This window comes from Acanthaster planci, linkage group LG16 (genome assembly GCF_054643075.1).
Source record: "Acanthaster planci isolate LZ-2023a linkage group LG16, COTS_SCS, whole genome shotgun sequence".
In the NCBI taxonomy this organism is placed as follows: Eukaryota; Metazoa; Echinodermata; class Asteroidea; order Valvatida; family Acanthasteridae; genus Acanthaster; species Acanthaster planci.
In genome coordinates, this window is record NC_141792.1 from 6,559,446 (window position 1) to 6,584,516 (window position 25,071).

General features: G+C 38.7%; 1 protein-coding gene and 1 long non-coding RNA gene across 8 annotated transcripts in view; one reads left to right on the forward strand and one right to left on the reverse strand.

Annotated features, from left to right (window-relative positions):
* Nucleotides 1–25,071, reverse strand: part of LOC110987571 (histone-lysine N-methyltransferase MECOM-like) — a 161,174-nt gene that overhangs the window by 30,892 nt on the left and 105,211 nt on the right. The gene's annotated exons all lie outside the window — the stretch shown is intronic.
* On the forward strand, nucleotides 18,577–23,809 carry LOC110987572 (uncharacterized). The gene is made up of 3 exons (XR_002599303.2): nucleotides 18,577–18,838; nucleotides 20,296–20,485; nucleotides 21,762–23,809. It is a non-coding gene; the product is annotated as an uncharacterized LOC110987572 (long non-coding RNA).

Here is a 25,071-nt window from a genome sequence, read left to right on the forward strand (position 1 = left end):
TGGCACAACGCTGAGCTGCGCCACTGATGGCAGACGGCCAGTGACCATAAAGCATAGCACCTGCCTAAACACATTTCAGGGAACGATGTATTTGCAAGCCTTTCTCTCTGTGCTGCTCCTCAATTGGGTCCTTATCATCACAGTGAGGAGATACAGACAACACACACACACATAGACCCTCTTCTGATGTAATTGATTGTTTAATAGCCAAGAGTGGGGGCTAGTAACAGAGGAATGCTTGGGGGGAGGGAAGGGATATGTAGGACTGTTGGAGGGCTGCAGTCTAAGAGACTTGTCATTCCGATTATACATGGGTGCGGAAATGCCAGGAGAGGACTAATGACATCCATCGCAATCTTATTGATCCGGGGGAGGCTGGTTTGGAAGAGCGGCTATAGAGCACAGGGTGGGAAGAGCATAAATGGGGCCTGAAAAGATCGCATCATCAAACGAGAGCGATGGAGAGAGGGGGTGGGAAAAAGATCAATTAGTTTTCAACTGTCAATCTAACGGCTTAATGGATTTTAACAGCTTGGCATCCAACAGATGCGCTGTCATAAAACTGACAAGAACAGATGCGAAATTTCCATCGCCATTTTTTGGGAGGTTTTGTTTTCTTTTTTACTAGTTTTTGCTCAATTTATTTTAACTGACAAGTTTGGGGAGAGTGATTATTATCATTGGTTGCCCACGTAAATGTCAAGTGGGAGAACTTCAGCAAAGTTACTAACAGGTGTCACTTTTAGTGGCTAGTAATCAATCCACAAAACATCTTATCATGAATTGAAGATTTTAAGGTCCATGGAGTGCTCAAAAGCAGTTCAACTGGTTAATTATTATTTTGTCAGCGCTCTTCTGTAGACAAACCTCAAGTTCTTTTTTTTCCATTTTATCACAAGGCAAACCTGGGAATTTCAGCTAGTGGGAGAAAGAGGTAAACTGAAAGTTTCACTCCGATGTATTAATATTTGGAGATTGGGGGGTTGGTGGTGACAACTATACACTTAATTATGCTTACAGTTCTTTCGCCACCGTCTACATTATCGTTAGATGTATTAATTATTACAGTGAACAAAAGTAACTTTGAATTATATGTAATAAATATGAAAAATGAACTGTAATATGAGAAGAGTTTTTGGTATTGCAGCAGAAAAAGACAAGGGTCAAGTAACAGTGTACATTATTCTGCACGTCTATGCTTTTTTACAAACATTAGAGAAAACACTCAATTTGAAACAAGAAAAACTCCCTTAAAAGGAAGAGTAGCACTTGTGAAAATTCTCGCTGTAAACCAATTTCAAGTGTCCAGTTTACTGTTCTGAGAGAACATGTAGGCACAAACCACAACTGAACAACTTGACATAGTAAGAGCTAAAATAACTCTTTAAGTCAGCATACTTGAGGAAAAAGGAGAAAGTCAGAAAGCAACCTGACAAGTTTGTCTGAAAATATCCACCACATCCGTTTCTTGCGGTGCTAGCTCATGTTTATCACAGGCAACCTTCTGTTTCCCCAGAAATCATCTTTTTCCCTGTACTCTGACAAGATCCTGTGATTGTTGCACCATCAACCTGACTGTGTTAGTGGTGAGGAAGGGGGGGGGTCATCACACACGGGCTCAGCCACACCCAACTGGCTTCCCACAGGGGGACAGGCTTATTTATGTCTTGTGATTCAGCATCATGTGCCAGTGTATACTGGCTAAGGTGGAGCACCGGGCACAACACAACAATGCAAACAAGAAAGCAATTAAGACTTATAAAGAATTCATCCTCCTTGCCATATTGCTACACTTCTACTTTTACATGAAAAAATGAAGGCAATGACCACTTTGGGTGAAAAGAAAAACAGTAGTGTTGCCTCCTCAAAGGACCTGTTTTGATATTGTTGGGAATATGTTAAATTTAAATTGGCAAGTGTACATAACTGACACTCACAGCTTTTTTATTACACACATAATTCGATTACATAAAATATACTTGTACCAGGATACAAAAAGGGCGTATCTTCAAATAAAGTTAAGTCTTTAAAGTTGTCAGTCTGGGGGGAGGGGGAAATCTGTGCCTAATTTTTTCAAAATGTCATAAGACTCATATTTAAGAGGCTTTTGAATGACCAGAATATCTAACTACAGGTAAACACTGAACGGGTTTCTTTATAATGCTAAGAATGGTCGTTGACAACGTGTACAATTTGTACCAGGGAACCCCAACATACCAGTTTTAAGTGTCTTTTCTACTATACACAGTTTCTCCCCTTCAGCCTCTAATCTTTTGATGAAAGAAAAACATATTGCCAAGGAAAGTTTTTTTCGGGGGAGGTTGCTGCCACTGGGATTTTGAACAAACAAGCATGACCCTTAATCTTTCTCTCTTTTCGTCTTTCCCTGCGGGTAGTTCGGGATGGGACAAACAATTAATCCCTCAATCACTCAGTTCTTTTTGATTATTTTCAGCGATTCAATGACACCAAACGTTTTTCTCTTTTTTGTGTGTCCCCAAACTCTGTCGAAAAAAAGGCAAAACTTTGTTTGGGGTTTCTCAAAAGAAAAACAAGCCCTCCGGGGACGAAGGGGCGATTGGACAATGGCACGAAGCCTCTTGTCGAATCTCCTATTCTCCATATCAGCTCTGGCGTTTTATGGGATTAAGATCTATGCTGGGCCACCCTTGGCAGAGGTAACAAAACGCGTCTCATCCACTGACGGTTCAGGTTGTCACAATCTTTCTTTTCAAATCCAAGGAGACGGAAAGAGAAAAAAACAAGGTTCTTTTCTTAACTAGCGGCTGCCCGAAGCTGCAAAGCTTTTGTGTTTGTGGTGTATTCACACTTTTTAGGCTTGTGGAAAGGAAGAATAAACTTCCAGACTTTCAAGAAGATGTATAACTGGGGGAAGCCGGAACAAAAAGACCACCTTGACACAACTGCAAGGCTGGAGTAAAGGGAAACAATAACTGCTTAAGTTTGGAACAGGCCATTGCAATTATTAATTGATATTAAGCTGGATGGAAACAAAACACCAGTAAAAGAGTGCCTTCAATGATTAGACATACTTGGGCAGGCTTCACTTATACATGTAACTGTACTACATTATTAAACAATAGCACGAAAATACATGAACACGTACGGGAAAACTGATTGTACTGTCACTATCAAAGCCAGATTCTCATTTCCAGTACTGGTGGACATGCACATGTGCACTAGTACATGCATGCATATGACATACATATGACATGCATATGACAAGTTGCTTCAACAATCTCAAACGTCATTATCACTGTGAAACATACCACAGGTTCTTTAAAGAATCCTCATCAGGAAATAAACTGGACAGGTTTTGATGGAAACTTTTCCTCTGAGTAAAGTCAGATTTGACCCTGGGGCACTCCTTTAATTGCCAAAGTATTGATTTTGATTTCAATAAGTAATCCCACTGTCAGCCCACAGTACCAGGGCATTTGTCATCCTGCTGATAATCACCTCTGCATTGCCATTGTCATGGTTGTGTGGGGTTTCAGCAAAGTGCAGTCACATTGGGGTACTCTGCTGGGCTATTATTCCCAGCAAACTGGGCCAGAAGTAATAGGATTTGCCTCAGGGCTCTTTTTTAGGAGGTCTTTTTTTCCTGGGGGGGGGAGCTCCATTTATGGTCTCTACCCTCCTCAGCATCTGATGCAGGCTTGGCAAGCAGCCCATCATGTCATGTCCTCTCAGTCGACACCGACAGCCGCCACAGCCAGGACGGTTGGCAGCTGAATACCACTGCCATGATGTAGGGACGCTGACAATAATCGGGATTCCCTGGCCACATGCCGGCCAATGTTTGGATTAGATGCCCAACAATAGATACTCACACAAGGATATAAAACTCAATCAAAGTGAGAAAAAAAACCAAGAGACATTGGAGGGGGGAATGCCCACAATTCTGCCATTCAGAACTTGAATTCCTTCAGCAGGGTGTGAAAACCAACCTAACAGTAACCAGGATACTCCCGTAATTATGAATAAATTTTTGCTCAATGCCAGCATAAACTATTGCCGGGAGCAACAATTATCATTCCCTATTCAGGGCTGGGGTTCATCTCCACTGCTATTGTGATACCCAGAAAATGCAGCCAGCCAACCATGAACAACCCAAGCACAGATGATGATAAGACAGACAGAAAAAAATATAAATACATATCATTGGCAAAACCTGGCAGCAAAAATTGACAAAATGTGGTCTGACAGTGGCATTAATTGGCAGAAGGGGTTAATATTTGAGCAAGGGAGAGATGGAAATTGTTGTGTTGAAAAGCCCATCACATAGGCCATATCCTGTTCAGAGTGAGAGCGGTGCTTGGTAGGCTTATTGTGGGAGCGACGTCCGAGTCGAGAAAAGTAAATATTGCCCGCACACTGCCAGCTTTATTAGCCCTGCCTTTCGTTGACAGAAGACGGGTGTACAGAGTACAGACACTACCCCGCTTCCTTCCTCCCCAGGACAGACCCAGGCGATAGATAGACACACCGCTAGGTGAGAAAAAAGCCACATTTTGAGGGCTGCTCTTTCACATCAAACTGTCACAGCATATAAAAGCCTCGCTCGATCAATCAAAGGGCAAACAGACATGGGTGGATGTCCATGTTGTCAAGTTTATCTCTGTCAGGAAAGAGAGAGAACACATCTCCCTTATGAAGTATATGTATCATGGAAGGATCAAAGCCCCTTGACACTGGGCAACCATCCTTCCCTCTTTCAAGGGACAAAAAATTGGGATTATCAAAACAACAAACACACTAGCATGCACGCGAGGGTCTAGGAAGGGTAGGGGTCATAACCCCCCAAGCCACCCCTCTGAGCAAAAAAGGGTAAAAAAAGGGGGGGAAATAATTACAAATAACTAAAGTCCACCAATACCATTGTAAACAATGTATGTCATGTATAATGTTCCATCGTCATTTCCGCTTGTCCACAAAAATGAGACATTTTATGTTTTTTATGTCATCTTTAATGAGGGTAAGCTCCGATCAGTGACACCACTGCTTTCCATGGAGGCCCTCTAAGATTTACAATGTGAGTTGAAGGCTTACAAGGGTGCCTCAGGCAGCCACCTAACAGCCCACATCTGTAGAGAGAAGACAGAGAGAAGCATTTACAGTTTTAGAGGTGGGATGGAAACCCTGGGAGAATATTCTTGGTAAAACCCACGGAATCCGTTAGGGGCTGAAAACCTAATCCACATGTGGACCGAGCAGGGAATCAAACCCAGGCCGCAGAGGTAAAAGGCAAGGAGAGAACCACTACACCAACCTGACCCCCCAAAATTCAAAAAAATCTCTGCCTTGACCTCCCCCCATGGAAGAAATTCCTGGATCCACCCCTGGAGCATGGGATGCACAACAAATCTCTTTTAGGAATCACAGTTTAATTTCCTGTACTTTTTCAATACAAACTCAGGTTTGGCTGGGAGGGATAAGCTTAATATTCCTTTGGCTACAAAAACTCTGATCAACTGATGCTGGCACTTTCCTACAATATATCACTCAAGTCTTCCAGCAACCACGATCCCCAAATCTCCATGAAAGAATCAGTGTGGCTGTTTCAAAGCACATTACATGCTTGAGCAGATCCAATTTAATAAGGCCATGCACAAAATGATACAATGCCTTCTCCACAAAGGAGGCAAACAGTATCTGAGCCAAACTCCATTCTGTATGGCAAGTTTACTCTTATTAATAACTTGATGATAAAATAAATTGCTGAAAATAATCACTGCATTGGGATTTAACCTTTTCTTTTTCCAAAAGGAGCCAACTTTATCATGAAGTAATGAAGAGGTAGCACATTTTTCTTATGTGAAAAGTGGTATGTTGTGTGGTATTATGTTCAAAACTGTTATTTCTATTTTAAGGCCAAAAATTGAAACTTAGGGAAAAATAAAAATTCATTACAAAATGCTCCCAGGTTATTAATCATACAGCACCCAAAAATTGTACAGAATTCAATTTTGTTGACTCAAGTACAAAAAGGGTCTGTGGATTTTCCAGCCCAAGTGATAGCATTTGATGCCTCTTTCACACATGCAGTTCTTGCTGGTTACAACTCCAATTACATTCATTATTTATCTGACCTTAAAAAGTAAATTGGTCAGTATTCGATCTATTCCTGGCCTGACTCTGACCACTGAAAGCCAAACCCACTGAATCACAGTCTTTTCTGTTTGCTGGTGTTACTTTTTGGGAAATTGATCCAGTAAAATAAACTGCACCCAGCCAGCAGGAATATTAGGAGGGGGTTAATGGAGAACAGAGTAACAATGGCTATTTTTTTCCTCTCTCGCACTGTTACTTTCACAGAGTTAAGATGACCACCAGGACCAGCTGCTTGTTCCCAATAGATTATGATATGAGTATCGTGCACTGAGCGAGTGTGATGAATGACACCTCAGTATAATGAAGTATGCCTAATGTTTACCAACATGGCACTTCATCTTATTTGGGGAATATACTTTTATTTTTTCAGTAGGAGAAGAAATTACTGAGCATTGAATGTTTGATTTTTAAAAACAGTCAACTTCAACCTCTTGTTTTTTTTTGTAAAATCTTTAGTGACTGTTCTTGTAAAAGAACACAATTTTGTTTCAGTGCAGCACAACAGAAATGACTGACCACCTGACAGATGTCATGGGAGAATTGCCTGAATATGGACAGTGTATGTAAACACAAATTTATATCATGAACATGTACATGTATAATGTAGTAGTGTTTTGTTTCAGTTTTTGGGGTTGTGTTTTTTTTTTTTCAGTGGTGCATGCAGAAACAATACTTTAGTCCTGAGGGTGGGAGCCGCTACAATTATACTGCAATGGTGATTAGTATTTTGCCTTTTGAAACTCTGTCCTTTCACATGGGTTTCACTGAGACTCCTGTTAAATCCCTTGCTCGTGCAGTTAGCTTCTCTGAAGACCAAGAAAAATTGAGAGTTACTGCTTCATAGCACTCTTACATTTTTGTCAGGAACAGTACCCACAATGGCAGGTGTACATTTGTTAACAAAATGGTAGTGGGTTTGGGCCCTTACAATTCCAAGGGAAAAGGGGATAAAAATCAAATTGTCATATTGCCTGAATGACAAATAAGCTGGTTAGAAGCTCCAGTTTGTACCTTTGTCCTTGCTGCGTGCTTCCGTAGAAGCGCTGGCCACTTTACTCAGGAATTAGTATTTAAAAGCTAGGAGACAGGATCGTAATTGTGCTGTCGAACTGCCAATCTCAGGTTAAAAAAAAATCCCTATGTAGCAGGCAAAGACTGGCGATTGTCATGAGCAATCTGGCCTCGACACGCATCAAAAAAATTCCTAGCGCATGAAGGGGGAGATGATCAAATCTCCAAGGAGAAGATATTATCTGTTGAATCAATAGTGACAACGTAATTGGGAGCGATCCGGTGGGGCAAATTACAGGCGTAATATCCAATTTATCACTTCGCTCACATAGACATGCTTCTGAGTGTGATATAAGTGCCCACCATGCATGGCAGCTAAATTGATTCACACTTCGCCGGAGCAGATTTTTTACGAAACTGCTGATGGCTGATTGTTCCCTTATATATGAGAATATTGGCATGGGGTAGGTGGTGCGTTAAAAACCCAGTTTATCAGTTTTTACATGCTGGAGGTTGAAAAAATGGGTAATGCATTTAAACCTCTATTATCTTGCACAGATGTAATAACATAAGGCCTATTAAATTTAAAACGAGGCAAAAAGAAGTCTTTTTATATAGACAAATAACTGCAATATACTGTACATGTAAGTGTATACATGTACATGTATTTTGAACGCCTACATCTTTTACTTGATCATACAATCAATGTTTTTATTAACAATGCTCAACGAACACTTGTACATTTAGCAACACAAAAATGAAAATTTCTAAAGACTGAGTTTGAAAAAAATGGAACTCTTCAGTTCTTTACTTACAACTCACACATTTCCCACATGGACGTGTACATTTGACATTTCTGAGTGAGTTATTTACTATGTGTAACCAAAATACAAAAAAATAGATTCTTGATTTTTGAGCGGGGGGGGCAGCTCTTTCCCTTACCTAAGGAAGCAGACAAAAAAAAATTCCTTAAACCAATAAAAGGAAAGGAGAGAGTTCCAACCTTTTATATTCCAACTTAAATCAACAAAGAAAAGAAACTGAAGCCCTTGTCCCCTAGTGACCACACCAAAGCTAATGCTGACCTCTCTTTTTGAGGTCAGTCAAAATTGGCTCTTGCTGAAAATCTAATTAGCCTCCTGTGGCTGTCATTGTCACTTTGGACCTGCTGTTTGGGTGGGGAAATGAGATAAAACAGTAATTCACTGCAAGGGCAAATCCCTCATGCAACCAAACATACACTTACAATAGTCACTTAACTAAAACCATACCTGATCAGTACAATTCTCAAGTTAACTAAAGTTAATCCTTACAAATATCATACAATATTCTGGTACTCTTTCTCCTGACAAAAATGGATGAAATGACCTCATAATCAAAGCACAAATAATACAGGCCTACATGTGGAATTGATATGTACATTTACATGTACATATGTCTGGTTTATCATAGTTCCTTTTTGTCATCTTTGTTCAACACTGCTCTGGATGCAAAGGGAATGAAAAACACCAGTCTGTCTGTGCACCAGATGTCACACCACACAGTTATTAATGATAAACCCCACCAAACAGGAAGAAAATATGTATGACATTCCAGAGAATCCAGCCAGGCATGTGAATGTCAGGGCCATCAAGACAAGCCCATCTTTACACCTGTCAACAGGATAAAGCAAAGTGCCTCAGATCATCCATCCAGGAGGGTCTCCAGGGAATTCCAGTGGGGGTAAGCTGTGTAGCTCTAAAATACCAGAGTGTCAAGATTCCACCTTATTGCCACTGACCTGCTGATCCCTCCTTCCCCTCCCCACCTAAGCGACAGTTTAAAAAAAAAAGGAGGTTCAGTCAAAGCACCATCATCCTCGTCTTGAGAGGTAATCCCCTCTCTCGAAAGCTTCTGTCTTCTGTGTCACATCCATAAATTCCTTGGGAGCTTTTTATTATGGAAGAGAAAATAATTAACTTGCACATCTTGTAACATACAGCAAACCCTTCAGTTGTTGGAGACTGATACGTATTTGCAGATTGGGGTGCTCCCTTGATCTCTAACTTGCTTCTTGTCTTCTCTGGGCTATTCCAGAGGGTCCAGTATTCACACAAACTGGGGCCAGACTACAACAACATCTCCTACTTTTCTTTTTGTTTCAGCAAAACATCTTAGCAACACTTTTGTCTTGGGAAAAAATGTGAAGACAGTTGCTATCTGGATGGAGGCAATAAAAAAAAATCTGGACATGTGTTTTGGGGTGAATGTCACCTCTTAGCAGTGGTTGGTGCTGAGCTGATTTATGAGAGGAATTTTGAGTTCAACAGGAAAAATTACAGCATTGAAATTGAATCTGTCTCCCTCTGCAATCCACAGGTGGTAGAAGATTGAAGAGGAGAGTTTGGTTCCACATATCTCTTAACTACATGAATGTAGATGACTTTGAGAGAATCTACATTCTGCACCATGAAAACATTCAAACCAGCTTTGAAACTGAAAATCTTTTTAGGTTCCAATTTAGTAGGACATTAAAATCAAAAGATAATAGCCATGTTCTCATTTGGGCTTCTCAAATATACACATGAGTAGGTAACAGCATATATGTTTGAAATACACAACCAAGTTCAATTGAAGAATTCATTTCAAACACATGCTGGGCACCAGTGTGGTACCTTTTAGTCAGTTTCCATGGGTTTTATAAACTGGTATGCTTAATAAATCTATACAACAACAAAAACTCTCCTAATTGTAGAAAAATTCCATGTTTATCAAATGGATACTGATATATCACGCAACAAATCCTTCAACTGACATGACATGCTTGTCCTGAAATCTTTCACTGAAACATTTTAGTTTTAAAAATAATCTTAAGAAAAATCTAGAACAAGAAGTCCTTTGCACTACAGTCGAGGAATCAACCAATGAAGACAGTCATCAAAGAACTCTTTGACACTTGTACCTATAAAGGTTCAGTCTTGAGTATTCTCTTCAGGTGTATACAGTTTACAAGTCTGACCTTGTGATTACTGCCACAAAATGAAATTAATGATGCTAATTGTGGGGATAATCACAAATAACCGGTGAAATTTAACCACGTTAGGCCCTAGCAGTAACAGATGCAGCAGGTAAGTGACACTTTTTCCCATCAAGATGTCTTCCTCTTACTCTTTTCTGCAGTCCACCAAATAATTGGCACTCATCCCCATACCAGATGTAGAAAACATTGGGCAAGGTAATGTCAAACAAGAACAAGGTCACTACAACCTCAATGGGGGTCAGAGAAAAATCAAAGCATGGGTTGAATGTTGCAAAAAATTCCTCTACTACTGTCATCAAGAAGGAAAAGAAAACTTTAACACAAAAAGATGCATGCATGTGCAAACTGAGTAATGTCCCCCAATATAATACCTCATTTTAAAGAGAGCATCCCCTTTCTGACCCAAGGGCCTGGCTTCAGATTCCTGACCTGGCAGATATAGAAGTGGTTCTAAGTTCCCATCTGATTCCATGGGCTTTCCTGTAATACATATTTAGCTACCTCCAGTTCTTATCCAGCTCTAAATAATGTCTGGCATGAAAACCTTTATCCCACAGAACCCTACAAAATTCCTTCACAACCCATCAGTAATTCTCTACCACTAATGACCTTACAAATATCAGATAACCAGTACTGGTACATGTACTGTCAAACAGGGAATTACGTAGGGCCTATAACTTAACTGTGTATGTAGGCCATTGTTTCTAGAAATTTTTTATCCAAAAGTGCCAAATGAGATTGTGGAACCAGACTAGTACTGGTAGCCAACCAGAAAAGCTTATCAATAATCACCCCACCTGCCCTTAATTCAATGAGTGTGAAGCTGGCTCCCAGACATAGACCCTGGTTAACCTCATCAGGACACAGTGTTATTGTTAAGGACCTAAGCCTTTGCAACAAGGTTGTCCGAGGTCTCTGGTTTCATTGAGCCAACCAAAAACAAAGACACTCCTGTCTACTCTCCTTGAAAAGTTTCAGTACAATGCTCCTTTTTAAATGTTAAAAATATTGTGCCATTTAAATTGTATATGCTTTGCCAGACATTTGTTTGCAGCCAGCATTACATTTTTGCCTAACTGAACAGGAAGTACAAGAAGTATTTCTGACACACCATCCCAGGCAAAATGACATATATAAACTATTCATTTTTTTTCTACATTGTACCAAAAAGACAGAAACACTAACTGTTGAATCCAATATGATACCCTTTTCCAACAAAAGTCTGCTGTGCAAGTGCAAGAAAAAAAATCGAAGATTTATTGCACAGCCCTTTAAACTTACTGGAAGATTTATGATTTAAGAGATTCATCCACCCAGGGAGATCTTCCAACAAAACCACCTGTTGCTAAATGGCTGGGTGTTGAGTCCAGGAATCAGAAAGACAACAAGTTGACCTTACCAGGACAAGCAATCTGGCTCCTGCTGCTTGATAAACAAGTCTGAGGACTTTAAAGTTGGTTGACACTCAGTTTTAAGTAAAACCAGATGCACAGCAGGACCATCAGTTATATTTCGTGTATTTGATCAAGGCTAATCAATTACTTTTTTGTAATACGCCATCACTTGACATCAAAACCTTCAGTTGGAGAAATGTGTGACTTTACATCAAGGCTCAAATTTTCTTTCACTTTTTTGGGTGGGGGTCTCAAGGCCTCAATTAAAAATTCTCAATAAGCATGAAGTAAAGGTTATTTAAGTAATGTGAGACGGACTGACTGACTTTTTGAACCTACATGGGCAATCTGACAAACTGGACAGTTGTTAGCATGTTCAATGTTTTAATAAAATTTAAGTAAAATTTAAGTAATATCTTCCTACATTCCATAATCCACAAATTAGGTAATTATCACTTGATTCACAGCAAAAACTAAGAAAAAATGTACCAAGCTATACTGCCTCATATGTGGTGACGCCATCTTATGAAGCCGCAAACATTGAGTCACAGTGGCCTTCATTTGTCTGAGCACGGCAATGAGTGTCAATGCTATCTGGTCAGTATAGAGATCTGTGCAGTGCCCTCACAGTCCTCATTCTGAAACCTCCCAAAAAGTTATTTTTGAACATCTGATATGTTGTGGAAGGTCCCCAGCACAGTGCAGAAATAATACCATGCCACAGTCTTTCAACATTCCCACCAATAAATTTCTCATAAATGCTTTACCCATTCCAACTGCTGAACAAGCTTGAAAAGTTCAGGTTTATTTCCATACTATAAAGAAGTTGAATACATACATGTGGAAAAAAATCTTTAACAGAACTTATTTATAATAGCATGGGATAGTATGGGGAGGTCAGACTAGAAGCCAAAGCTTGTACTGGATCTTTCCCCAGCAAAGATAATAAATGTAGTTAATACAATTTATGATTAAGAGAAAAATAATAATATGGAATGCATATTAAAACACCAAATTCATAAAATCTTGATTTAATAAAATCAATAAATTAGAATGTACAAAATGGCTATCCTCAACTTCATTTATAATATGTTGTTTAATGACTTTGCTTGGAAATTACAGTGATGTCTTTGTTATTACCAATAACATAATAAGGTTTCATATTTATAAAAGTTTTTACAAGTTAGAACTGACGTCAATGCACATAATGATCACAATTAATTCCAAAGTCGGGGTCCCTGTTATCAAATAGTTCAATGGTGTAATAACGAAGTTAACAATTTTTTAACTTTCTCAGGGACTCCTCCAGAAATCATCGATTGATTGGAAATATCTGTTACAGGGTGAACAATTCAGGAAGCAATATTTTAGCTAAGAAAATTATAAAGTTCATTATGACCCATTTTTTCCTTGTTAGTACGTTTCCTGGTACAATCATCAAGTTCTTTCTGTGTAATTGGGCTTGAATATAAGGATTTACCTTTTATATATCTATCGGTTCAGAAGCACTCTGTGATATCTTGGAAGCTAAATCCTGACCCATGTTTGCAAAATATTGATAAAATCCTCAGCGATCATTTGGGCATGACTTGGCTGGATATTCGTGTGCTTTTTTATTCAACATTTCATTGATAATTTTCCACGTATTTTTAATTCTGGATTTTTCTTGCGCAGAAGATGCAAAATAATATATCTTATTGGCAGCTCTAACTAGGGTAAATTAAATCTGTTATATTTCAGTTTATTGATCTGAGAGGGATTTGTAAGAAATATTGTCTAAAGATTATTTTTCTTTCTTAAAGGCTTTAATTTGCCACAGTAATCCAGGTTTTTTAGGTAGTTTATTATGTCTACATTTTTATAATGTATGCATGAATAGTACAAATTTACATCACCAGTAATAACAGACCAGTCAACTTGGGCTGAAGTATTTCTTTTCCAAGTTGGTGTGAAGCACGCACAAGCTTGCAAATGTACCAACAAAATTATACGTATCATCACATACAGTTGTTTAATATGCCTCCAAATTCGAAATAAATTACTCAAATTACCTTAGTAAGTTTTAAGTATTAGTTTTTTTTTAATTTACAACTGTCAGGTTAAATTTGATTGTATATCACTGTAGAAGGGTTCCCAAAGATGTGCTTTGCCTTGGGCAGACGTTATTTATATTTTAATAACAGGTTTTGCCCTCACACCAGCATATATTCATGACACTGTATGCTCACTGTAAGTTTACTCGGGTGGGACTCAAACCCACGAGATCCTGCTACTACTGTAGACGTCATAATTACTCCACCACCAAGCGAGCAAGGATCAGCTAGACGGTCCCATTCAGATGTAACAACAGGCATTGCAAACTATTTCCAAAGATGCACTTTGCATTGGGAGATGTTTATTATTTAATGAGTTTTGCCCTTACACAGATGGGTTAAAGGGTGGGGGGTGTTACAGAGAAATTCAATATTCAGGGGTTAAAAAATTTCAAACTGTGTTTCCTTGTCCTTGCTGAATGACCCTCTGGATCACCAATAACATTAACGATCAATTTTGTCTGCTGCGCTCAATGGCCCAGCTTGCGTATTTTCAATCATCTAATAATGTAGAGTACGGTAATAAACTCAGAAACGAGTCATTTGACAGAGGCAAAGCGGCATAGTTTACACACAAATATTTAGAGAATATTGCTGAATTCTAAACAAAAAGTAGCTCTGAATGGGAATAAACACTGGCTTGGTTGTTCTTAGCAAGTATCTTTAAGATCACCTGGGCTTTGAAAGCTGACAATGATCTTTGCCTTTGACAGAAAAGGTACACACAAAACTGATGTTGCCTTCCAGGAAGTATGATTTTGAGTCAGTAAGGGCACATGTGGTTGACTTTTTCAGTTTGAGCAACCAAAAAACAATTTGTATTGTATTCCACCACCGATGAACTTGAGCTACAGATAGGCCTACAACAGAAAAAGGTGCTTAGAATTTTTGATTTTAGGCTGTCCGTAATAAAAATCATTTAGTGGTTAAAAGTACTTAAGTTCTCTTTGCCAGTTGTACACAGCCTTTTAAGACCTTCAAATGAAGTTCCAACAGGAACTTAATTCAACCTCATAAGAAAAATGTATCATGTGCACTCAGGCGAAAATGATTTCCAATCCGAATACTCTTTCTTTCTGTGTAATTTTGCACAAATTCTTCATCTTGACTTAACGTTCTTGGACTTGTGTAAACTGCCATGATTGCAACAGTGCTTTCAGTTTTAGGCCTACTTGGATTGTTGCAAACTATCTGACAATGCATGCATCAGCCCAGAGGCAGTGAACAAACTCAGAGTCAAAGAATTTATGACTCCCTCCTCTAGTAACTTCAACAAAAATGTTGAACCAAAACATCATAAATCTTGTCATCTTCCCTCAATCATCAGTAATTCTACCTTCCTACATCTGGAATACAAGGATACTGAGTGAGATATTAAAACTGGGAAAAATAGTTAATATTAGCTATTCGTATTTCATTGTATTTCAACTGATTAGCTAGTCTACTTTAATGGATGACTTTCTCCACAGTGCATATTATGGATAACTATTATTTTTATTTGAATTTGAAATTTCAGCCATAAGAGTGATGAAATTAAGTGAATAAGCTAGCAAATGGGGGGAATATATACCATGAAAATGTTTTTATCTCCAGTCAAATTCCTCAGAAAAACATTTCTATATTACCACCTTGTGTCATCTGCTCAATTTTAATCTTTGATCCTTTCACTCCACTACATTTGTAGGTTATGAAGCTCAAATCCAGCCAGGCACAAGATCCTGTGCACTATTGAGTTTCAGCTGCAAACAACCACACTCCGAAATAAAAAAATGCCCAAAATTGCAGGTGGCAACTTACAAAGTCATACATGCATACACCATGAGACACAGCAGAACCTGAAATTTTAATGAGGGGGGCTCTTTAATTAAAAACTGGTGAGAAGCACAATGGGTCCCACTGGAATCCTTCACAGACACTCGTAGTGGCATGCACTTTTTCAAGCCCCATTGCCGATGTACATGTATGTATCTTTCAAGGATCAATAGAACGCTCGCTCAATAGTCTGGAGTTCATCATTGATTTCGTTAATGCTCTCTCTCTTTAATACTAATACCATACAAAGGTAAACAGGGAGGACTGGTGAACAGGGACACACAGCGCCTACTAATAACGGAAGATGCTGACCCAAGACCAATCATTCATTTTTAATAACCTGTAAAGTTGAGGTTAATTCATCTAAGGACAGACTCTTTTTGAAGCGTTCAATTTGATCAGATACCAAGGCCATCCTTTCTGACAAAGGCAGATTTTTCAACAGCTTAAATGACAAGGCAAGAATTCAGAAGTAAAACAACATATACAAAAATGAGCTTCTGGGCAAGTTCCAAGTGATTTGATAATCTATTGAACAAAACTTCCACTTCATAATATAATTAGGGTGCAATTTCTGAGGGAGCATCCAGGAGTGCAGACACTTTCAAAGAGGGCACTGAAAGCATGAAAGCAAATGAACTGTGGCTTGTACAATTTACATTATTTAGATTTCAAAATTTCAAAGGGGGTGCAGGGGGCTTGAACTTCCACTTAACTCTCCAATCACAGAGCATGAAATGAACAGAAGGAAACACTTGGGTTTGCAATAAACAAAGGTTGAGGAAGGTGGTTTAAGATCTGCTTCCAAGGATGAGTAGAAATGTTATCATCCTGGCATCCAATCACTTCGGGGTTCTCAATCTAAGAAATTCATTATTCCAATCACTATCATAAGTGTACATTAACTGAGCTCCGATTTCAGAACTCAGACTCAGCTCTGCGTTAGCAACTCTGACAAGTGTTATCAGTAACTATCACACTGTTGTCTTTAATGAAGACTTAACCACTGTATGAGCATCTTTGAGCAAAGAGCATAACGATCCTGAAAAATTGCAAACAAATGCCTGAAGTGCCATTATATCAGTCACTTAATCAAAACTGGTCTCCCTCAATATTTTGTCGGCAAGAAACTGGAATAAGACCCAGCCAACCGAACATAATGCCCCTTTTCTCGCATCAAAATGTGAAAAATTAATTCTCTTCAATACTGTACAGTGTGCACAACACAATAAGACTGTGATGAAACACCAACAAGGCAACAAATTCAGCTTCTGTTTAATAATGGAAATGAAGGAGAGGCCAGAAAAATACTGTTGTCAGATTAAGAACTGATAAAGGGGAAAGAACACATGAAGTCATGATTAACACAGTTCGTGTTTGACTTCTGCCATTTGCTGGTGGTCACATACATGTATCATGGAGTATGAAAGAAGAAAAAATATCAAGAGTGGAAAAAGACAGACGGAGCCGCGAGTATTGTGGGAGTCGCCCAGCTGTAGCAGCCCCAAGCCAGTTTGTGGTGTGTAATAATGTAACATATATCTTTTCCACTCGGCTGCATGATGACAGCGGTGGGGACAGGCCCCCAGCCAGGCTACCATTCAGGTTGACTGTGTGAAGTACACAGTTCTCAAAGTACAGACCTAGGAAAGGGCTTGTTTTGATTGGCTGTTCTCTACCCAGGGGAACTGAGGATTTACTCATTTTGTTTTGAAAGTAATCCCTCTAAAATTAAGAACATAATACAAATTTGTTTTCTTTCCCAAATTTGCAAGAGCCTGCAAAGCAGCAGAACTCCCAATTTTTGGTTAAATAAGCATTTTTCTTAATTTTATTTTAAATATTTGGAGATTTCATATGAAACATTACAAAAAGGTTGAGCATGGGCTGACATCAAAGTGATGTGTACACCAAGATCCCTACCAACAATGAAAATCATTCATACATGAAACATGAAATAATTCTCATCAATAAACATGAAATGGCAAAAAAATCAGTGAATATGAAATATAAGTAAAACCAGACCAATATAGATAACGGCTCACATGCAGTGAAAAAAATAAGTACAATAAGACACATAGAAATACAGGACAAGCAGGACATATCAGCATTGGACAAGACAAAATAACAAAATCTGAAAGCTGCCTCAGACAAGATGCCAGATAGTGTAGAAAGAAAAAAGAACGAAATTAAAGACAAAACCAGAATACATGTACATAATGAAAACAAATGCAGACACAGCGAGCCAATAGAAGGCAAAAGAAGACAAGTAAAAAGAGAAAAGAAAGAACAAGACGAGGAAAACAAAAGAAATAACAACTGCCCACACGACGACCAAGAGGAAAGCATGAGAGAAAAAGACAAGATGAATAGCAAAATGACAAAATAAAATACAAACTGAACAAAGCAAACTGAAGGGAACAAAAGAGACCATAACACAAAAACATGGACACAAACACAGATGAAATAAAAACTGAGACACATATCTGAGAAGTAAACTAAGGAGCACAGATGCAGCAATACAGTCCATAAGCCCTCAAAATCTAACACAGCTAGGATCTAATGTGATCATGTAGATTACATAACATAAAAAAGTTTAATGAAAGGGCAATTTCTAGCATCTAGATCAAGCTGAGAGACCAGTTTAAGAAAGACTCTCCACTCTGGGGAGAACATGGTGAAAAAAAAAGTACTCAGGATGACCACAACTAAGTTAAAAAACTAGTGACATCTGACATAAAATGCGGGAATGGGCAAGCAAGCAATTTGGTAAAGAAAGAAAAACTTAGATGCTGTTCTCTATTGTCCAAAGAAATCAATCCAAGGAATTTAAGGCAGTCTTCATATTATGCTGTAGAATCATCCTGGTCACACTTCTTTGTACAAATTTAGGGCATAACTTTTTCAACTTTATCTAAACAATCGTATGGGTAACCCCTTGAAACTCTAAATGGTGAAATTGCTACAACTCTCTGTTATTTATACAAAAAAGAAGAAAAGAAAAACGAGGAAAAGACTGTGAGCATCAGGCACTTAAATTCTAATTTTGATTAGACTTCTGGTCATTTTGCTGGAAAGATAACAGCAGCTAAGGCAACCAAGCATAAGTTACAACACAGTAGGTGGCTCTTAGCACAAACACATATGGCAAGCAGGCCCAAGGGAACCACTCCACACAGCTAACACACCCTTAATTAATTGTCTGCCGTTAACAATGACAAAATGGGTGGGGGAAATGGGCCATGCATGCAGGCCTTATTGGTGCACACACCAACATCTACTTGAATGGTTGATCTGGACAAATGAACTGGGCTCTGGAAATTAGCTATTTGTCACTTTTTGATTGAGATTACTACAGCTTTGGGTGATCGAAGGTAGGCTTAAACTACATACATAAATCTAACTCATTTACCCTTGTTTTCTTTTGTTCAGAGAAATGTTGGCAGACTGACAGCACTGGACAAGCTATATTTGTTATAGTGAGGTAACAGATTACAACTTTTTAATCACCAAGAATCGATCGCATAATATTCAACAAACATGCATGTACCAGATCACAAACATATCAGCAATGTTCCCACCAGGTGCATTACTTTGATCTTTCCCAAGGTTGAAAGTGCTGTTTCAAGGGTACTCTACTGGCATGACCTTGGGTATGAGGTTGTACAGCCAAGCTGGTACTAGTTGTTCATGTATATGTATATACATGTATGTGCTGTGGGGAACATTGAAGCACTATTTCTGCTACAATCGCCATTTTTGTTCATTCATTCATGTTCTAACTGGGTCAATTTTGCTGTTAATTTCACCATAACAATGTTGATAGATGACAGCAAGTTCATTTTTAAGATGAGGTTCTTCTCTTGTTCAAAAAAAGAGATCAGCAATTTTCTTTTTGTGCAGGATAGCATCATCAAAAAAACAACAGAACATTCTGCGCAAGTGGGAATACAATGGTTCCAAATTTGCATTGCTACAAATACAGGGATGATGGGGAAGAACCCACATTTTTCCAAGACAGAATTAAGGAACTTTCTAAAAGATTTCTTCGGAAATATCAAGACAAAACAAGGTACTCCTTACTGATTATTCAGTTTTGTTCAACTTGACACTTTGTTAGCGAAGACAGTTTCAGTGAATGAAATGCATTGTGAACAGCAACATGTATTTCACTTTGTTCCTTTGCATTCATAAAATCTGTTACTGTGGTACAACAAAACAATTGTTACCTATTGTGAACTCCCGTGGGTTTTGTAAATCTTCAGGGTTAAATGGCACCCTTGGTTTTGCCTCTCATGCCATTTTTCCCTCTGGTGTACAAAAACACTATGGACCCCAACATAGAAGGCAATAATTGTATAATAACAAATACAAGTTGTGTACATGTACACATGTACATGTCCAGATTTATGTGAAAGTGCTTCCCAATCTCATTTATCCCATAATTCTCCAGATCTGCAAGTAGGTGTAAGGGAATTGAAACAATTCCTCCATGGCTTAAGAGGTCTTGGGTCTCAGACAATACATCATCCAGAACAGTGCCTTGCATTCACAAGTGGAATCCCTCCAATCCAAAAAGGGAAATCTACACGTGGCCATTAAGATACTGTGGGAAGACACTGCAGCCCTAACAAAGACAAAAGATTCCACTGGCAATGCTGCTTTCCTATTGTCCACTGACAATAACATTGACACCAGTTACAATGAATATCCAGTGACCCGCAACAGTGGCTTTCAACAGCTACACTTGAAAAAATGCACGACTGGCACGATGGTGTCTTCTGGAAGCATGAACTCAAACCATGTTGATGTACCTGTGCCAACATTACAGGGGACTCCATGACTAAGAAAATCAAAAGTCATCACCTCACTCACTCTAAGAAGGTTATGAGCATGTCCTACTTGGTTTGGAAGCGGATGACCTTGTGCCTCAAGCACAAAACCTACTAGAGAAATTCGACCCATCCAAACTAATCCTCCATGTCAGGACCAACAATGTCAATGAAGACCCTGATGAACTGGTAAGTAAAATTGAACATGCAACTGAAACAATCATAGAAAAATCCTCAGCGTCAGTTACTCTTTCTTTGGTGGTTCATTGCAGATATGAAACCATTGCCCAAAGAAATAGAGTGGAAGTAGTCAATGAAGAGCTACATGTACAAGACATTTCACTGCAACGTAATTGGGGTTTCATCTCCAATTCTAATATCAAAGATAAATTGTTTGATTTTTTTTCCTTTTCTAATGCAAACTTTACATATTTTTACAGTTTATCCTTGAATGTGGCATGTCTTAAATACGTTTCCTTTAACTACTGGTATTACTTTATTCACTTTTCATTTTAACTTTTGAATTTAATGCATTTTTATCACAACTTTTGTTTCATTTCCTTTCCTTTGTTAATTTTATCTCTTTATTGATTTGTTCTCTTAATGAATAATTCTTTATTGTGTATACATTTTTGTATTTTTTAACGTTTACTGGTTCTGTTTATTTTATCCGGGAAGTGGTTAAAGATGGACTGTATGGTCTCTACCACAATGCTTAACATTGTCAGAAATAAATAAATTTTAAAAAATAGTTCTAATGTTGGTGGGTACTATCTCTTTCGCTAAAAGAGTAAGAACTAATTACATGCATAGTTCTGGGGTTATATAGTTACATGTACTGCTTTATTTCTTGTTCTTGTCCTGTAACTATGAAAATGCAACACTAAGGGTCCATTTACTGCAGGCTTTGCAGGCTCCCTCACACCTTCATTCCCAATAATCAAACAAATAAACAAATTCAGTAAAGTCCAATCAGAATCAAAAGTAATATTTTCAAATGATTTTGTACATCATATATATTTAAAACACCCCTCCAGCCATATCTACGAAATTTGCCTTTCACAAGCAGAAATAAGATTTTCCTTGGTGCACATGACGCGCACTTGTACCATGACATGCTGAACACAGCAGTGCCAGTGTAGAATGAAATTTCAGCTGTAGAAATAGATTAATACTGCACATCTGTAAAACAATTAGGTCCGTGACTGAAGGTAAAATGTCCATGAAAATGTCAAGTCAGTGATCAGAAAATAGTCCCATTTCCTGAAGCTGCAGCCTGCCAGGAAATGGTCATCTATCACAGGCCAAGGGGGAGATAGACATGCAGTAGTTTTAAACTGCCAGTCCATATGTGTTTTATAACACAGCCCTTGCTGGTTATTTATGTTTGGAGTAATTAATTACATCTTTCTTTCTTTTTTAGAATCTTTCCCAAGAATTAATTTGTCGATTTCTTCCTCTGTAGGGTAAAGCACGGTATTCGACAGGAGTTCATGATCCACACCAAATGCCACCATATTTCATTATACGATGAACCTTGACAACCTACAGAGGGTGCAGTAAATAATCATATATTTCAGTATAATGTCTAATCAGGCACTGTGCTCTGCAATATCTTGAATCATGTTTCATGCACTAGTTTATTTAGTAAACTATGCTACTAGCCCATATTAGTGAACAGTTTCAACCAAGCGAGAAAAAGAACCAGTAAGATGTGTACTGTAATAACTCAATAATGGTACTACGGAATTAAAGCACATTTTTGTTCCTTCCGGAATTCTTTATAAATGTTGCCATAGCATTTGCCTCTTTTTATTCACTAAAAACTCCATTTGATAACATTTTTAAATGGCAGTGGTAAGGTGTTACGTTATTCTCATCTGTCACCCAAACTCACCAAAAGTCACCATTTTTGCCACCAAAACTGAGAAAGCAGCTCTTTTAATTCTATTTATACAGCTCTTTTGCAGGCATTTTAAGGCAACTCTCTGCTGTGTTTCTTTGCTTTTACATGTACGTAAAACTGAGTTTGAAAGTATGAACTCCCCCTTCCAAAAAAACAACACAGGGCCTTTTTCACAGACCAAATTATTTGTCGGCCAGATGACACGATGAAATTACCACTGGTAAAGTTCACATCAGGTCATCCCAATGCATTAACCCCCTCCCCCACGCCTTCATTGTCTTCTTTCAATTAAAAGGACCATAGCCCCTGGTGTTCTTGAATCAACTGCGGAAATAATAAACCTTTTTCCCAATCAAGTTGACACAAAGGCTACTCCTAAATTCCCAGCTTGCAGCTGTTTGTCCATAGACAAAAAAGAAAATAACCATTAAAAGTGAGATTTCTTTGGAAGAAGTGTCCCCCAAAAGATCCCTCATTCTTATGATTGCTACCCCTTGTCTCCCTCAAATCTGGTCACCAGAGGATATTGCCTGAAATTTAGAAAGAATTAAATGACAAGGACATGGTGTGTATGTTGCCTCTATCCCTCTAGGGATATTCTGAAAACTAAACAGTCTTTTTTTTTTCAATGAGTCTGGGCCAAAGGGTGATAAAGATCAACTACCTTACAATCTGCCTGAAATCAATCTTTTACTCTGGTGCAACACCTCTATCCACAAGATAAATTGGACATTTAAAAAAAAACCAAAAACTTCCTTGAAATGTTAGAGACATTTAAGAATGTTACTGGAGAAAGCTGTTTGGGATTAATTAGAAAAAGTAGAGTTAAGTTGTCAAAAATAAGTTTGACTCATAACTAACCTGACCATAACAACTACATTTATGAAACCAGAACAATTCCCATAAATATCACAGCATCATAAGGGTATATTTTGTTCTTTTGTAAGACTTACAGGATAGGAAGGGAATAGTATGAAATCATGATAAATATGGAAAATAGAGGTAACAATGAAGTATTGTTAGTGATAATGACAAAACATCAAAGTGCTCCATTGAGCCAGCTTGGAAATTGTGATATTATCTTTCTGAACAGCCAATGGCAATAGAGCCACTGCATTTAGCATCAGCATTTATTTCCCCCAATCCCCTTTACCAGAGAGGCAATGGTGATGTCGCACAAAAAGGGAAAAGAATTGAGAATGGACGGGTGCTGGAAATTCCTCCATGAATATTGGCCAATTAAATGGAAATTGCTAAATGTGAATCACACCTTTTAATCTGTATTGAACATTGAGTGGGGTGACCTGTGGGGAAAAAAAGGAAGAAACTGCAAATCCAAGTTGTAAGAAATTTATTGAGGTATAACAGCATTTGCCACATTACTCTTAAGAGTGGATTCAAGAAATGCAAATGTAAGCCTCTCATTCTGAATGAGTAACTGGATTAATTGATTTTATCCAACCTTCATGTTGTTGTTCCTGAGAGTTTTGAATAATATCAAATTGCTTGTTATATTGACTTCAGATATTTGTCTCCAAAGTTCACTGATGTAATACAGTACACTGGACATGAGGTTTTTCAGAAAAAGAGGGACATAGAAAAGCCAATACTACGTTCCCGTCATTTAACTGTGCAATTATTACACTATTCAAAAGGATGCAACTTTCACATCATTATTCTACATGTACATATAGCTTAGGGGGGGATCAAGTAAAAGGGGAATATGAGACACATTTATTTTCAGCAAATGCCACTTTCCTCAACTGATCTTGTACCTGAAATCTGGTTTTGATCAAGCGGCACAATTCCACTCCCAAACTGCGCTTCAGCCTATAAATATTTTCACCCTGCCACAAACTGCTGCCTATCATCCTGGAATGATTGATTTAGAAGTGCTCAGATCAGTCTGGGGGGGGGGACTGGAGCTGTTCAGGACTCCTCAGAGAACTACCTGGCTAAATGCCACTGCCGTCAGACTTCACATTGGCTTCCACAGCACGGATGGATTGCAATACCGAGATATCCCCTTCGTTGGATCATCAGGGAGACATATCACAGAGACTGGGGTCTAATCTAAGGCCTCATATCTTCCCCAAGTCCTTCCCGAACAGGTCTTGTGGAAGGGGTTCTGAAGTCTGGTGATAAAGACACCTGTTTGCACTGGGACCCCCAGTGGGATTCTGAAACTAGATCGTTACCTGTGGCCCCTGGCCCAGGGCAATATTAGATTATCTAGACGTGATGGGAGGGGGTACTTCCGGAAACATCCAAAATGTCCCCAAAAATCAGCTGACTTGACGGAGCTGTATTGTGCAGTACGCTGGGCGGCAGAAATATTCAGCAACAGACTGCAAATATTTATCCCTGGTGGTAAACTTGACACTGCACTCCTGGGCTTGGTGGGATACCAGGTGACGATGGCAGGCATTGAGGGGTTGCAGTACTTACGACATCCGGATGAATGCCGAGATGTGGAGTTGAATTATTGCCAGTCAGCGGTTGTTGTTGGCCAAACAGAGCTGGCAGGAGCATCTGGCAAGAGGGAGACCCTCTGTGCATCCACACTGGACCAATAATATTACTTGTTATTGCAAACAGGTGCCAGTGCACCTTGTCTTCTTGTGTAAGTCTGCCATATGTTCCAACTCATAAAACAAAGGAGGACACAATTTATACAAACAAGTAAATAAATGTGAAAACAGACAAGTTTTCAGCAGCTTCCTGATTAAAAATTATAGTCCAACAAGGTCTTCGTTGTCAGAAAATGGTCCAGGGACAACACTCTGACTGGGGCTGTCTTGCTGCCTTTTCCCCTTTCGACTTGACTCAGCCAAACACATAAATTTGACATGCTTATAAGTGCCCCAAC